General features: G+C 35.4%; 1 long non-coding RNA gene across 1 annotated transcript; it reads left to right on the top strand.

The window, feature by feature from the left end:
* The first annotated feature begins 11,725 nt into the window (after positions 1–11,725).
* Positions 11,726–13,304, top strand: LOC145219238 (uncharacterized). The gene is made up of 3 exons (XR_013857899.1): positions 11,726–11,810; positions 12,196–12,283; positions 12,833–13,304. It is a non-coding gene; the product is annotated as an uncharacterized LOC145219238 (long non-coding RNA).
* Positions 13,305–17,226: the final 3,922 nt, after the last annotated feature.

The following is a 17,226-nucleotide window of genomic DNA, read 5'->3' as shown; positions in this document are numbered from 1 at the left end:
TTCTCGCTCAAAAACAACTGATTTTCTTTGAAGAAAGACATTCAGGTTTCAGTCAAAGGTTTAAAAAGTGCAAGCGAAACAAATTGATATCAAAACTGAAAACCAAAAATTTTTGACTTCCACCAATTCTTAATGATCTGGCCGTTTCCAAGATAGAGGTTCAGTTTGGACATAGTACAGAATTAGCATTGCCACCTGAACGAACTTAAACAAATTCCAAAAGCAGTCAAAACACTTTCGTAATATAACAAACAACAAGTGTTTGATTCGTTTTATTACGTTTCAAAAGACGTCATGTTTGTTGCTCCAAGTTGTTGTTCTTTATCGTTGGGATCACAGCGCCCCATAACTTTGCATGTCATGCAGTTTTTATACACTGCAATAAAAATAACAGTTTCTATCTGGGTTGTAGGTAAGGTTGTACTGACCCAGTGGGTAGACAATTAACAACACTGCCGTATATCTGACTCCTTGTATAAACAAACTAATGCTGCTTAACTAAACCTAAAAAGACGCAAAACTAAATTAACGTTCCCACATTATATTTCAATAAGGCAAGCCACGAAAGCGCCTCTTGCGGCTAAACACGCAACACAAAAGTCACCGCGCCACGAATCCTGTGAGATATCAATTCCAATGCGTACTCTAGTCACTGATTTTACGTCAAAAATGATGCAGATTATATAGCTTTCAGGTCATATAGTTGTTATGCCAGCTAGTCGTAAAAACGTACGCCCGAAAAGATTAACTGTGTTCTAAACCGTAATTATTCTTTAAATCGCTTATAGAAGTGTCAAGTGTAACCTGGCTGGAAGCAGTTTAAAACGTTGCTTCACGTTAACACGTAAGGGGACGATAAAACGATAGCCTTAAGCAGTAATTGACCGGTTCAGTGATAAGAAAAACAGGTTTAAATAGGTTTAATAGCCGGTCAAGTTTCTGTGTAGAAAAAGGCGAGGTTTGACCGAGTTTGACCGAGGCAAATATACGTCACGACAAATGCATGCAAGTGAATGTTTTGAATTAAAAGTCCAAAGTCCGATATGTTTTGAATGAAAAGTCCAAGGTCCGATACGAGGTCAAGTTCAAGCTACATATTAAAACAAATCTGTTTTTATTTAAGCTAAACGTTACACTAGGACACAGTTTAACAGTAGTTTCACTCAGGTTTTGGTCTTGCTTCAAATCCAGGCCGGCTCTCAACTTTGTTTTTTATGAAAAAATATGTTTTAACTTATCTTAATTTAGTACTTTTGACACGGACTTAAAAGTTAACTTCATCAAACTTTAAAAAATTTAAGTTGTTCTTTGTCGGTATGAAATTTACTTACAGAATGTTGCCCCATAATCACCGCAGTGCTCGATGCAGTAGCATATCGGCTGTAAAACAATACAAATTGTCGTACATTTTGTTAACTGTACGACTTAGCACGCCCAAAATGGGTTTCTAACGAGCTTTATGCAGTCAACTACAACAATGGAAACGAATTTACTAGTTCAAAAGCGGAATTCCTAACGAGCTACGTACAGTCAAGCATAGCGCTTGTCATTACATACACTATCTTGAGCACATTAGGTCGGTTTCCTAACAAGCTTCGTGCATACGATAAGCACTTAACACAATCGTACCGGGTCTAAAGCTGAGTAACTTGGCAAAACAATAGCAACAATAAACAACATCAAACAAGCTTTGGATATTGCAGATGATTTCTTCATACTGATGGGTTTTCTTTGCAAGTTCTTGGTTGATCAATTTGCTGTCGGCTTCTAAACTATATGAGCATTTCCCATATCAGCGGCTTTATCATAAGGGATATCTCTAGTCAAAACTGCAAACATGCGTAAAACAACAATTGTTAGCAAAACTGAAACCTAAGCGTCTTTGACTTCCACCAGTCGTTGCTCATTTCCTGAAGGCTTTGCATTGTCACATGCTAGGTTTAGTCCAGCGGTTCTCAACCTTTTTGCCTTTGCGGCTCCTTTTCGTTGCTGTAAGCCAGAGGTCTCAAACACGCGGCCCGTGGGCCGCATGCCGCCCTCCAAGAGTTTTTGTGCGGCCCGCGAAATAACTTTTTAGAAGCTATGTGTTTTACTCAGGCGGAATACCCTGTCAGATCAGTAAGTTTACAATATACAATCACTTTCTATTGGTGGTATGTGCAACGTTTTAACAGGAAAAATCGAAATAGCTCCTCTTTAGAATCAGCCACGATGGTTGCGCCATATTATTTACATTGTTGCGTTATTGCAGGTCATTGTTTTCACACAAAGCTATAAGGCACAGTTGGTTCTTTCACTTTGCTGCACTGTATATCTGTTTGTTATTGTGTGTTTTTTTTAATGCAGTTATTGGCATAAATGAACACTTTCGTTTTTAATCATGCAATACTTTTGTTGTCATGTTACACTGTAACATATGTTTCGATAGTGCGGCCCTCGACTTACTAAAAAGTTTGTTTTTGGCCCTTAAAGCAGTTTGAGTTTGAGACCCCTGCTGTAAGCTATTTGCGAACCCGTTTGAGCGTTTGCGTATTTTTTACTTTCATTTTAGGTAACCAACACATGGTGCAAAAACACCAACCTCGTTCGGCCGTGGATCAAAATGTCAAATATAATTATATTTTCAAAAAGCGGATAATTACTTTCAAAAAATAAAACCTATTTCCGCCTATTGTATTTAACCAGTGAGTTTCGACCGGTGTTTGACATAAAACACTATTCAAACCATAGAAGTCTAAAACATTGGAATCCTATATTCAAACCAGTAATTTCTCGCGGAACACCTGACGAACTTTCACGGAACACTAGTGTTCCGCGGAACACCAGTTGAAACTCACTGAACCAACAAACCGACCTTTGGGCAGGAACTTGGCCGAATGGCCTGGCGCGCCTGACCCATACACAGACATAAAAAACCTGATCGGGATTCGTCCCCGGGAGGTTCCTGGGTTCGAACCCCGTGAAGAAAAAAAAAAAAAAAAAAAAAACGACCTTTGATGACTGATAATAACAACACCATTTGTTGAAAATTCTGCTAATTGAACGTTTTTACTGTAAACAAGCACCCCGGCAGATGTCTTGTTAATAAAACCTTTTTAAAGCTGCAGACAGTACACAATGTTTCGACCTATAAGGTCTCATGCAGCTGGTGACGAGAGATATGCCGTATTGGCTAGTATGGCCATCCAAAGGCCCTCCAGTTTGTCGGGAGTAACAGGCTAAAAAAAAAACTATTTTCACACCAACCTTTAATATTTTTTGTATATACAGTGCGCGGAATTTGTGCTTTCTTTTTTAGTACAATGACAACAACAAAAAATACAGGACGTTTTCAGACACTACGAAACTTGGTGTATTTTTGCCTGTAATGCAATTTTTTCAGTTAGTAAAAATCAGAAAATGTATGTGTTTTTCCCTACACCCGCTGTATTATTTTGGCCGCAAAACGGCGTATGTGAGGCAGTATTGCGTAACAATGGGTTGAACAGCTTGCGCTTTGTACAGACTTCGTTTGGCTAAAACATAATATGACTCATGAAACGTGGCAAAGATACGCTGAGTTAGAAACATGAGCACATGTTGCGTGACGTCATGCGACACTGACAAGCTCGCAACAAGCCGCGATTTTTACTTTTACAGCAAGTTCATCTATTTACAACATAGGTTGGGGAGACTTCTAGTAGTCCCATGGGCGCAAGTGGCTACATTTTCAACCAAGAAAAACAACTGTTTTTTCGCCTGCTTTCTGTGCAATAAATGAAACAAGCGTTTTCTCACGCATTTACGTGAGCCATTCGTTAGCGTTAACTGCTTGTGTTAGAGCAGTGGTTCTTAAGTAGGAGCCGCCAGACATTTTCAAGTGAGGCGCGAGTTCAATGCCAAATTAACAAATTTAATCCATATTTTTGCAACCGGAATGAATTATGTCCATCTTTAAGTATCAAATAATCAGTGTTACTGATTTGAAAACTAAAGACCTTTGAATTTCCCAAAAATATTACATTCATAATGGTGTATGTTCTAATCCCAGCTCCACACGGTACCTTCTGTCCCAGATTTCTTTGTTCTATTTGAATAAACTTTTGTAAAGTCTGATTGTCATTGCTGGTAAAAACATATGACTCAATTTTAGAGTTTTTTGCTGACTGATTTTGAGTCAGAAGCATTTGCTTTTTTGTTACTTTTTTTTTTTTTACAGTGTTACTTTCTGGATCGGTAAATCGTCGATATTAACATGCCTACTATTGGAGTGACATTTCCCCTTTAAAATTCTATTTCTTTATTTCAATTTTGATTTATTCTTCGTAAGCACACCAAAAATTTAATCAAAATCAAAATACTTTGAATTATATCAATACCAATGCTAGAAAAGGATTTGGTATTTTGGATTCGATTTAATAATTCTATTACAATTTTTGGAATAGTATAATATTCTGGGTTAAACTACCCTAGACACAAATAAAACAACTTTAAAGATTTCTACACAAAAAACTCAAGAAAAACGGCAGACAATTTTATAATATGACACTTAAGGTTAAATTTTCTGCCCTTTTGCTGAGTTACAACGAACTAAAGATTATTAGTGCTTAGTAATGTTTTTAAAAAGCATTCGACGTTTTCTTAATAGAAGTAGTTATTCACGATACACGTGTGTGTTGTCGTTTGTGGCAATTAGTGTGACTAATTACACGATTTTATTTCATTTTCGTTCCTCTTTTTATAACTATCAACAACATGAAGCGACTTTCATTGCTTTGTCTGTTTTATCTTTAAGAAGAACGTTAAAAACTATGAAGTCAGCATCTGTGATTGTGATAGGTTTGTTGCTGGTTTCAATGGTAAGAACATTTTTTTATGTTTTTTTACTTAACCTAATAATCGTTAAGACACGGATGAATAGCTGAGATCAGCCCTGAAGCGTCGATTGTGACTAGTGATTACGGTAATGCTCGGTGACTGACTGATTCCGTATAACGCCTTCAATGGGCCTGGCGTACTTAATAGTTGTTTTGCCAATTTCGATAAAAAACTCTCTTACTTTTGTTGAACTTTTTATAAATGAATCGCCTTATTTCCGTTTTCTGTGTTAGTTTTTGATGAATTTATTTGTTTTATCAACAATTTACCGTCCAACATAATTACTTATACTTATTCTTTTAGATCTTATTTAATGTAATTTTGAATCCAGGCTGATGGACTTAAACCATGCAATTTCTGCTCCGATTTCTGTTATTTGCTGACGAGGCTAGGACCTACCAACAAAAACAGAAAAATATGTAAGAAAATTGACCAGTTTTGTTTATGCGTACACTGTTAATGCCATTCTTGTAAAACAAATTCTTTTTCACTTTTTCGGCCCTGTAACATTATAGGTATTGCACGTAAAAATAAGATGATGAGTGTTTAGAAGCCGAAATAAAAAAAAATTTTCACTTCACAGTGACATGTTTTCAGTCATTAATTTTTGCATGTTTACATTACAGTGAAAGTAATTTGTACTTACTGCAAAAAAGCATTGAAATGTACTGCGTCACTAAATGGACCAATTCTCGCTTACAAAGACAACAAAAAGAAAATCCAGAATGAGATTGAACAATACGATTCGTACGATTTCGACGTGTAATGCTACTGTAGTTTTTTGTCTGTAGTCTTGTCTTGTTCCTTGATTGTTTGTTTGTTGAGGGGGTAGTATTGTTGTGGATATTAATGTATTTGTAGTTGGTTTTTTATTGTGTGGACTAATGTTTTTGCCATTGTTATTGTTGTAATGTTACTGATGATGTTGATTAAATGGAAATCGAAATAAACGGATTTAGATATACCCTCTGTGCCCACAAACAAGTTTATGCGTAGCATAGATTTTATGGGCTTGAAAAACAGATATATGAAGCTAACCAAGGATTTTGTGCTTCAAATGTACATGTTAGGACCACGCACCATCTTCTTTTATAGGAAGGCTAAGGAAGCATATTATTATACATTTCATTTTTTTCTGGGCATATATGTGTTATAGACCAATAAGCTTACCCGATGTATACTATGCTGTCAAGAAATGACGTAATATTTACTGTGTGATATCGCACAGAGTTGGGCCACAAAAGGGCGTGTGTGAGGCTGTATCGCGTAAAACAAGTTGGACATCTTGTTTTGTACAGACTTCGTAAGTCTTCGTTCGTAAGGCTAAATCATAATATGACTCACCAAACGTGGTAATGATACGCTTGGTTAGAAACATGAGCAAAGGTTCATGCGACAGTGTCAAGAATCTCAACAGGCCGTGATATGCGCAAATTATCATTAGTTACTTAGTGTACAAAATATACTCAAAACGTCAGACGATCAGCATCTTTTATTTATAAAACAGAGATATTAATTTCGCCTAATGAGGCATCGTCGATTTCCGTAAAAAAAAGAACGACAAAAACACATAAAAGATAAAACTGAAGACAGATCTGTCGGTCACCACCCTGTTAGACAGGCTGATTCATGTAGTCTGTTATGACATTACACTTACTTATAGTTACTTTGTGTGCTAAAAAGGACATGTCTTGTGTGCATTAATTGAAACAAGCCTTTGCCTGCACATTTACGGGAACCAGTCGTTAACGTTAATTACTTGTGCTAGCAGGAGTGGTTCTTAACTAGGGGGCGTCAGGCATTTCCAAGTGGGGCGGGAGTCCAATGCCAAATAAACATATTTAATCCATATTGTTGAGTTGAGTTGGGTTGAGATTATTTCGCCGGGCAAAGTCGTAGCAGCACACTTGCGCTAAAATATTCACCAAGCCCGAAATAGCTGCGCAACGTTCAGACGTTAAAAAGCGCGGCAAAGTTGCGGGCACAATTTGTGGAAAGATGGCAGACGCGCTGCAGCTATACCGTCACTGCAAGCGTTATGTGACAGGGACTCACATTGGAGGGTGAGGTTGGCTCAGTTTGTCATCGAGACTGGAGGGGAGGCTACGTTGGTGGAATCAGTCAAGTCGGGACCTAAAAGCTAACCACCCTTTTTGCAACCCTTGTTTCGATCCTTGCGTATCAAAGTATCAGTATTACTGACCTGAAAGCTGAAGACAAATTTCCCACAAATATTGCAATTATAGCCGTGGTGGCTCTAGTCCCAGCTCGACACGGCACCTTTAATGTCAGATTTCTTCATTTTTATTTGAATAAGCTTTTATAAAGACTGGCAATGCCTTTGCTGGTGAAATATATGACACAATTTTAGATTTTTTTGCTGTCTGGTTTAGAGTCAGGGGCATTGCTTCTGCATTGTTACTTTCTGGAATAGTAAATCTGAGTAATATTTCGACACCACTAAAAATTTAATCAAAAAAACATTCGAATTATAACAATACCAATGCAAAAACAGGATAATTGGTATTTTGAAATCGATTTAATTATTCTATTACAATTTTTAGAATAGTATAACGCTCTAAGTTAACTACCCTAGATATAAATAAAACAACGTCATAGATTTAGATTTGTGTACAAAATACTTAAAAAAGCCGCAGACAATTTTATGACATAACACTTACGGTAAGGATTTCGGCACTTTTGCTGCGTCATAACGACCTAAAGATTATTAGTGCTTGGTAATGTTTTAAAAAGCATTCATTTTCTTTGTAGAAATAGTTGATCGCGATACACGTGTGTGTTGTCGTTTGTGGCAATTAGCGTGACTAATCACACGATTTTATTCATTTTCCTTCCTTTTCTGATAACTATCAACAACATGAAGCGACTTTCATTGCTTCGTCTGTTTTATCTTTAAGAAGAACGTTAAAAACTATGAAGTCAGCATCTGTGATTGTGATAGGTTTGTTGCTGGTTTCAATGGTAAGAACATTTTTTTATGTTTTTTTACTTAACCTAATAATCGTTAAGACATAGATGAATAGATGAGATCAGGCCTGAAGCGTCGATTGTGACTAGTGATTACGGTAATGCTCGGTGACTGACTGATTCGGTATAACGCCTTCAATGGGCCTGGCGTACTATGATTACTTAATAGTTGTTTTGCCAATTTCCATAAAAAACTCTCTTACTTTTGTTGAACTTTTTATAAATGAATCGCCTTATTTCCGTTTTCTGTGTTAGTTTTTGATGAATTTATTTGTTTTATCAACAATTTACCGTCCAACATAATTACTTATTCTTATTCCTTTAGATCTTATTTAATGTAATTTTGAATCCAGGTTGATGGACTTAAACCATGCAATCTCTGCTCCAACTTCTGTCATTTGCTGCCGACGCTAGGACCTACCAACAAAAACAGAAAAATATGTAAGAAAATTGACCAGTTTTGTTTATGCGTACACTGGTAATGCCATTCTTGTAAAACAAATTCTTTTTCACTTTTTCGGCCCTGTAACATTATAGGTATTGCACATAAAAATAAGATGATGAGTGTTTAGAATCCGAAATAAAAAAAAATGTTTCACTTCACAGTGACATGTTTTCAGTCATTAATTTTTGCATGTTTACATTACAGTGAAAGTAATTTGTACTTACTGCAAAAAAGCATTGAAATGTACTGCGTTACTAAATGGACCAATTCTCGCTTACAAAGACAACAAAAAGAAAATCCAGAATGAGATTGAACAATACGATTCGTACGATTTCGACGTCTGATGCTACTGTAGTTTTTTTGTCTGTAGTCTTGTCTTGTTCCTTGATTGTTTGTTTGTTGAGGGGGTAGTATTGATGTGGATATTAATGTATTTGTAGTTGGTTTTTTATTGTGTGGACTAATGTTGTTGCCATTGTTATTGTTGTAATGTTACTGATGATGTTGATTAAATGGAAATCGAAATAAACGGATTTAGATATACCCCCTGTGCCCACAAACAAGTTTATGCGTTGCATAGATTTTATAGGCTTGAAAACAGGTATATGAAGCTAACCAGGGATTTTGTGCTTCAAATGTACATGTTAGGACCACGCACCATCTTCTTTTATAGGAAGGCTAAGGAAGCATATTATTATACATTTCATTTTTTTCTGGGCATATATGTGTTATAGACCAATAAGCTTACCGGATGTATACCATGCTGTCAAGAAATGACGTAATATTTACCATGTGGTATCGCACAGAGTTGGGCCACAATAGGGCGTGTGTGAGGCTGTATCGCGTAAAAACGAGTTGGACATCTTGTTTGAACAGACTTCGTAAGTCTTCGTTCGTAAGGCTAAAACATGGGCAAAGTTTCATGCGACAGTGTCAAGATCCTCAAAAAGCCGTAATATGCGCAAATTATCATTAGTTACTTAGTGTACAAAATATACTCAAAACGTCAGACGATCGGCATCTTTTATTTATAAAACAGAGATATTAATTTCGCCTATTGAGGCATCGTCGATTTCCGTAAAAAAAAGAACGACAAAAACACATAAAAGATAAAACTGAAGACAGATCTGTCGGTCACCACCCTGTTAGACAGGCTGATTCATGTAGTCTGTTATGACATTACACTTACTTATAGTTACTTTGTGTGCTAAAAAGGACATGTCTTGTGTGCATTAATTGAAACAAGCCTTTGCCTGCACATTTACGGGAACCAGTCGTTAACGTTAATTACTTGTGCTAGCAGGAGTGGTTCTTAACTAGGGGGCGTCAGGCATTTCCAAGTGGGGCGGGAGTCCAATGCCAAATAAACATATTTAATCCATATTGTTGAGTTGAGTTGGGTTGAGATTATTTCGCCGGGCAAAATCGTAGCAGCACACTTGCGCTAAAATATTTACCAAGCCCGAAATAGCTGCGCAACGTTCAGACGTTAAAAAGCGCGGCAAAGTTGCGGGCACAATTGGTGGAAAGATGGTAGACGCGCTGCAGCTATACCGTCACTGCAAGCGTTATGTGACAGGGACTCACATTGGAGGGTGAGGTTGACGCATTTGGTCATCGAGACTGGAGGGGAGGCTACGTTGGTGGAACCAGTCAAGTCGGGACCTAAAAGCTAACCACCCTTTTTGCAACCGGAATGCATCGTTTCGATCCTTACGTATCAAAGTATCAGTATTACTGACCTGAAAGCTAATGACTCGCAAATTTCCCAGAAATATTACAATTATAGCCGTGGACACGGTACCTTTCATGTCAGATTTCTTCATTTTATTTGAATAAAGTTTTATCAATACTAACCATGCCTTCCTGGTGAAATATATGACTCAATTTTAAAAAAATTTGCTGACTGATTTTGAGTCGGGGGCATTTGCTTCTTTATTGTTACTTTCTGGACTGGTAAATCTAAATGATCGTCGAGATTAACATGCCTATTGTTGGTGTGACGTTATTATTTATTTCATTGTTGATTTAAATCACACCGGACAACCTAATCAAAATCCAGATCATTCGAATTATAACAATACCCATGCAAAAACAGGATAATTGGTATTTTGGATTCGATTTAATTATTCTATTACAATTTTTAGAATAGTATAACGCTCTAAGTTAAACTACCCTAGACATAAATAAAGCAACGTCAAAGATTTGTGCACAAAATATTAAAAAAAAGCAGCAGACAATTTTATGATATGACACTAACGGTAAAGATTTCGGCACTTTTGCTGCGTCATAACGAACTAAAGATTATTAGAGCTTGGTAATGTTTAAAAAAGCAGTCGGCGTTTTCTTCATAGAAATAGTTGATCACGATACACGTGTGTGTTGTCGTTTGTGGCAATTAGTGTGACTAATCACTCGATTTTATTTAAGTTTCCTTTTATGATAATTATCAACAACATGAAGCGACTTTCATTGCTTTGGCTGTTTTATCTTTAAGAAGAACGTTTTGACATTTTGTTCTGTTCTTAAAAACTATGAAGTCAGTATCGTTAATTGTGATAGGTTTGTTGCTGGTTTCAATGGTAAGAAAATGTTTTGATTAAAGTGTTGTTGTTATGAACTATTCGCCTAGATACCGTTTTAGAGATTTCGTATTTGATTATCTGTTAAGCCTTTTGGCTCAAAATGGACATCAAATTTTTACCTTAATTTGGTCTAAAATGTTACACTCCCTTTCCCTGATCTAAACAAGTTAAATGTTACAAGTGAAAACAAATTAAGTTATTATGTGTTTTGAAAGTCAATTTCGTAAGTCGGCTTTTGGAATTGGGTTCGGGCCGGTCAGATTCGAGCCTGACTTCACATTCGATAGCATTTTAACTACAAGCAGCAGTGAAGCCTTCGCTCGACTTTGGACTTTAATCCAACATCGAAGTGTTTTTTTTTAATCATTACTACGGTTATAGTGAGTGGTGTTATTGTTACTATTTTGTTGTCATTGTTAATGTTATCATTCTTATTTCATGTTGTTTATTGTAGTTGTTGATTGTTTTGTAACCATCATGGTTGTTTAGTAAGGAACGGTGTTTATCGTATAACCGAAAATCGAAATAAAATGGAATCGCAGAGTTTTGTCATTGTTTGTATTTGTGACTGTAGAACAAAATATTACGTCACATGACGTTTAACAAGCGTGACGTCGAAATTAAAGTATTTTTTCATGTTCTTTTCAACAATGTGTCCTGGGGGATAGAAATATGGTAGGCCTAGTACTGATGTTTGTGCCAATACTTGTCATGATTTTAGTTTACCATCCCTGGCGGCAACATTCATTACAGCACTCACGATGTATTTTAATTCCTTCCGCTTTATCATCATGGCAAAGCCATCTGCTTAAGGGTAAGACGGTTTATTCCTCTTGTGTTTATTAGAAAGTTAAAATAATTAAGATTGGCTGCTGTTGACAACAATTATGAAGTTGTTATTGTTGGTCGTTTTTACTCTGACGCTTGTTTCTGTGGTAAGTTATGCAATTCTTATTATTGTTTTTCCAGTTTGTGTCTGTCTTTAAAATACATGTGTGTGTGTTTTATTGTAGCTTATGTCTGTTTTTTTTGTAATGTATGCCTGTATTTTTGATATAATTTGTGTTTGTTTTGTCGCAAGTCTTCTATGTTTTGTAATTTATGTCTATTTGTGTTTATATTTCTAATATGACATATTCCTTTTGTCATCGTGTATGTTTATTTTTCCGTAACAACTGTTGGTTGAATTATTATCATAAACTCTCCCCAATAGCTAAACGTGTGAGTATAAAATAATATAAATTCAAACAATGCGACTTTGGAACATTGTTTATCGTGTTTTGCATCAAACGTTTAACGCAAAACTTTGTATTTTAACAGACTCGAGGGTTCAACTTATGCACGTTCTGCTATAACCGGTGTGGAAGGGTAACAACTTCAGAAACTTCTTCCTACAACAAGCTTCTCCGTATGAAAGTTATACACTTGCTTAATGTTTTGAAATTTAGATTAATTCATTGTTAACAAGTATTGTTTTCGATACAAATCACTTGAAAAATAGGCTTTCTAAAAAAGGATTTAAGTTAATCAGAAACATTACTGCCAAGGTACTGGTGTATATAGAATACATCGTTGACAACTGTTGTCAACGATGTATTCTATATACACCAGTACCTTGGCAGTAATATTTATGATTAAATTACTTTCAAGTCCGTGTATAGTGTTCCTAATGAATTTAAGTAATTTTTAATCGTATTGAATTTATACGACATGCACGGTAAGTTTATTACCAGATTGAAACCTGTCTGTTGTTTTAGTTAGGACAAATATATGTCCCCAATAAAACATATTTAGTCTCGTTTTTAAATAAAGTTGGATACTAATGGCGTCACAAATTGAGTTGTGACGCAAATTTAAAAACCGCCAAAACTGGACAATGACAAACAAGAAGTGCTTTCTGAGATAATAATCGCTTCTCTTTTGTATTACTTTGACCAATGTTTTTTTTTTGTTACAGTGCGATCAATTTGTACTTACTGTGAAGCTAAATTAGAATGTCCTGACGGACCAATTTTATGATGGATTCCACCAAAAGAAGACAATAAGAATAAAAACCGGAATGATTTGAACGATACGAATCGTACGATTTTGACAAGTAATGCTACTGTAATTTTCTGTCTGTAGTGTTGTCTTATTGTCGGATTGTTTTTGAGGGAACGTTATTGTTATTGTAGTTGATTTTGTGCTTGCTGTAATTATTCTTGTTGATATTTATGTTGTTGTAGTTATTATTATTATTGTTGTGTTACTGATGATGATTGATTAGAGATACAAGTAACACGGATATATACAGCTAACTATGATTTTGTGCTTTCGTCGTAACAAGCAAAATCAGATGTACATGGAATGGCCTCAAACCAGCTTATGGGAAGCATATATTTTCATGTTTATGGACATACATAGAAGCCAATAAATCTACAAACTGTTTGTTTGTTTCTTGTTTTTTTCTCAAAAAGCCTAAATGCATAATGCTTACAATAGATCCGCCGCCGAGCTGCCTGTAACAAAACTAAAAAAGCAATAAGAATTGAGCTAATCATATAAAGAAGAAATAAAACATTTTTTTCTTTGCTGAAAATTTAATTTAAAGTTTGTACAACGTAAATTTTGTTGCCTTTTTAGTGCACAGCAATTACTCCCATAATGTTTTTGCTAGACAAATAATTTTAGCATAGTTTTGCCACTTTAGGCTGTGGTTTAAACCCAGTTGCGGCATGAAACAAAATGGTTAAGGCATGACTTTTAAGTCTGTTACTCCCAACAAACTGGAGCGCCGTTGGATGACTACACTAGCTAAGGCGGCCTTTTTCTCGTCACCAGCTGTACTAATAAGATCTCATAGGTCGAAACAGTGTAGTCTGAAACTTATTCGGTACCATATTATAGCTCTGCCACAGATCTCATTAACTGGTGTAATGGCATTTACGACTGGGCATTCTGCAAATTTCGCTGGACAAAAAATAATGATTTTAGTCATCAGTATATGTTTGTGATCGGAATACAATTTTTATTTAAAACAAAACTGTTGCTGTTCTATGATTGGATGATAATGGATTAGGAATCCTTGATCCATTAACTGTTATTGTACCATAGAGCACTTAATACTAGAGAGGTAAATGATTGCTCACTCAAGCGTGAAATCAATCATAACTTTTCTTGTTTAGCAAAAAATATATATTTTTTAAAACAATAAGGTAATAAACAACTTTATTCTTTGGCATAAAGTTTTAGTTTTGCAACAACTAAACAAATAAAGAATTACGGCACCTTTTTGTTCGATCAACCTCTGTAGATTGGTCACGCTTGGATGAAGCGTTGCCACGTGACCATTTTCAGTTGTTTTTGCTGGCAATTGCATAGGACGTTTTAAGCTTTTCTCAATGTTTGTTCTAATAAATAAAGAGCGAACCCCCGGTACCTATTTTATTGGATACAAAACATACCTTAAGATGAGTACAGAAGAAGTAACATGCCTAGAGAAGGAAATTGACCTGATTGTCATCGAAATAGACCAAGAGACCAGGGCTACCAGTGCAGAATGTCCAGGTTATCCTATTGCTACCACAACTAATGTATCACCTCAAGACGTGAAAAAAATTTATCTATGGCTTCAAAAATGGCAAAAAATACATCGATAGATGTGCCAGACGTTTGTGCTGATGTCTGCAGACTATATATCCAATCAACTACAGAGGAATTTTTACTTAATCCCAAACCAGAATTGCTGTACAAAAAATATGAACATGTTTGCAAAAATGCAGGTGAAGTTCTTGGAATGCAACAAGGTGTTTCTACTAATTTGTCCACCATTTTTACTGTAACCAATTCGCAACACATATGTGCATGGGGGACGCATTCGTTTTGTGTCAAAAAAAAACGAATAAATGGTTTGTGCCAAGTTGTCCACCTTGAAATTTTATGATACCTCTTTGCCAAAATGCTATTCAGGATACATTTCTACTTGCACCACGGAGTTTGGACAATCAAGTTTCATAAATTTTTCAATTCAACAAAAAGGTCACTGGAAAAGTCAACATGAAAATGTTTTAGTCTGAAACTTATTGGACACCTTCATAAAACTGTCTTAAAAAAAAGAAGAAAAACTTGTGCCCCAATAATAGTGTATATTTTTGGTGGCAATGAATACAAGCAAAATAAAAAGTACTGCATATCAAAAGCGAAATGATTTGTTTTCAATCTTCTTGTTCAGTTTGAATTCCCTTCTTTGAAAACCTTTACTATATACATTTAGTTCAAGTGTCATCAATCAACTTGAAATATAATAGGTTTGTTCTGGTGAACTCTACAAAAAAACTATGTTTATTATAAAAGTAAATAACTTTGGTTGGAACTCCATATTTTTGTTCTTTCCATTAGCTTCAAAGCTTAACTGTAAATGCCATAACATTGGTACCTGCAAACAAATGTCAGTTGTTTGAAGATATTAGTACAGTAATGTTATACTAGGCTGGCGTTTGTAATTTGCTTGGGTTTAATAGGATTCTGAAAGACCATACAGTTTTTGCATGTCATAAAGTAAAATGTGTCTCCTTTTTGAGTCTTGGAAGTAAATGCAGTGTGGATGTTACACCACCACCTGTCTCCAGCTATGCCATCATAGTTTAAATCACAAGAAACTCATATAAAAAAATCATTAGGGAAACTTTTGTATGGCAATTTGAGAAAAGTACTAAAATTCAGTGAATTATAAAAAAATGTAGAACCGCTTTGCCACTAATTTCTATATCCAGCGTCTTGATAATTGTGGTAGGTGTTTGGATCATATTTGCTGAGAAACTTACTTACAGTTACACATGGTGCAGTTGGCATATAAAACAAAAGAAATAACCACAACATACCTCTTCAAGGGTTACAAAAGTAGAAACGGTTTCTATGAAAACATCAGCCTTGACATAATTGGGACCAGAATTTACCAATTGCAAAACTTTGTCTTGGAAAATACAATAATTAGGTCACTGCCAAGTGATTTTCATGTACATCTATATTGAAGTAAGCGGAACTCACGCTTCAGTATGTTGCCAGCTGTAATGTTTCAACTTAGCCTTCATGATCATTTTTTCCAGCTCGTTGTGTTATAATACACATAAATTCATAAATAACCCTGACAAGTTAATTTTACGACAATCAGGGACATGCAAGTGCCCTTTCAAAATCACTACTAACAACTTTTCGCTTTAAAACTGTAGTGTGCAGTGCTGGAATCGGCGATCTTACCCTGGTCATCCAAGCGTGACCGATCTGTCGATATTTAGGAGTGTCGCCTCTAGTATTAGTGCTCTATGATTGTACTGATATTTTGTGCCAATATTTTTCGGGATTTTAGTTTACCATCCCTGGCTGCAACATTCATTACAGCACTCACGAAGTATTTTAATTCCTTCCGCTGTATCATCATGGCAAAGCCATCTGCTTTTAGGGTACGGCTATTTATTTTTCTTGTGTTTATTAGAAAGTCAAAAGAAAATTGGCTGCTGTGAAATACAACTATGAAGTTAATATTGTTGATCGTTTTAACACTGATGTTTATCTCTGTGGTAAGATTATCAAATTCTTATTGTTGTTGTCTTTGCAATTTATGCCTGTTTGTATAAGTTACATGGTTGTTTTTGTAGTTTATGTCTGTTTTTGGTCATGTTTTTCTGTAATGTATGTCTGTTTTTATATTGTTTTTTCAGTTTTGGGCCAATTCTTGTCTGTTTTTTGAAGTTCATGTATGTTTTGTATGGTATGTCTGTTTCTGATCAAGTATCAATGTCTGCTTTTTACAACTTATGTTAGTTCTTGCGTAATTTATATCTGTTATTTTTTTAAATTAATTGTGTGGGTTTTTTTGTATTAATTTATGGGTGTTAATATACATTTATGTCTGTTTGAATTAAGAAATTCACATTGTGATGTTAACGTTTTTTGCTGTGATAACAGCTGTTGAGAATATACTTCAGCTGATTTGCGAATTAATGTGTAGAAGATGGAGCTTGTTGGACACCAAATTTATTTTCTTACATATGAACATTCTTAGCCACAGCTTTAGGCATACCGCTTTTTAGATAAAACCACTTTCGCAATACTTTCGATAATTCATTCATATTGATATGTTATTTAAAAATTAAATACATAATTAAAATTTATTTTACATTCAACCAATAGGGCTATTAAACTTTGTTTTTAAGTGTTTTGTATCAAAACCTTTTATAGACACATGGATTTGACATTTGTACATTCTGCAAGAACAATTGTGGAACTATAACAAAATCAGCATCTACATCCAGTAACGGAAATACCTGTAAGCAAAATGTGTTTTTCTTAAGTTTTGAAATTATTGACAAAATG

Source organism: Phallusia mammillata, chromosome 3, assembly GCF_965637545.1.
Source record: "Phallusia mammillata chromosome 3, kaPhaMamm4.hap1.1, whole genome shotgun sequence".
Taxonomy (NCBI): Eukaryota; Metazoa; Chordata; class Ascidiacea; order Phlebobranchia; family Ascidiidae; genus Phallusia; species Phallusia mammillata.
The sequence above is the reverse complement of the archived record's forward strand: the minus strand, read 5'-3'. Positions and strand labels throughout refer to the sequence as shown.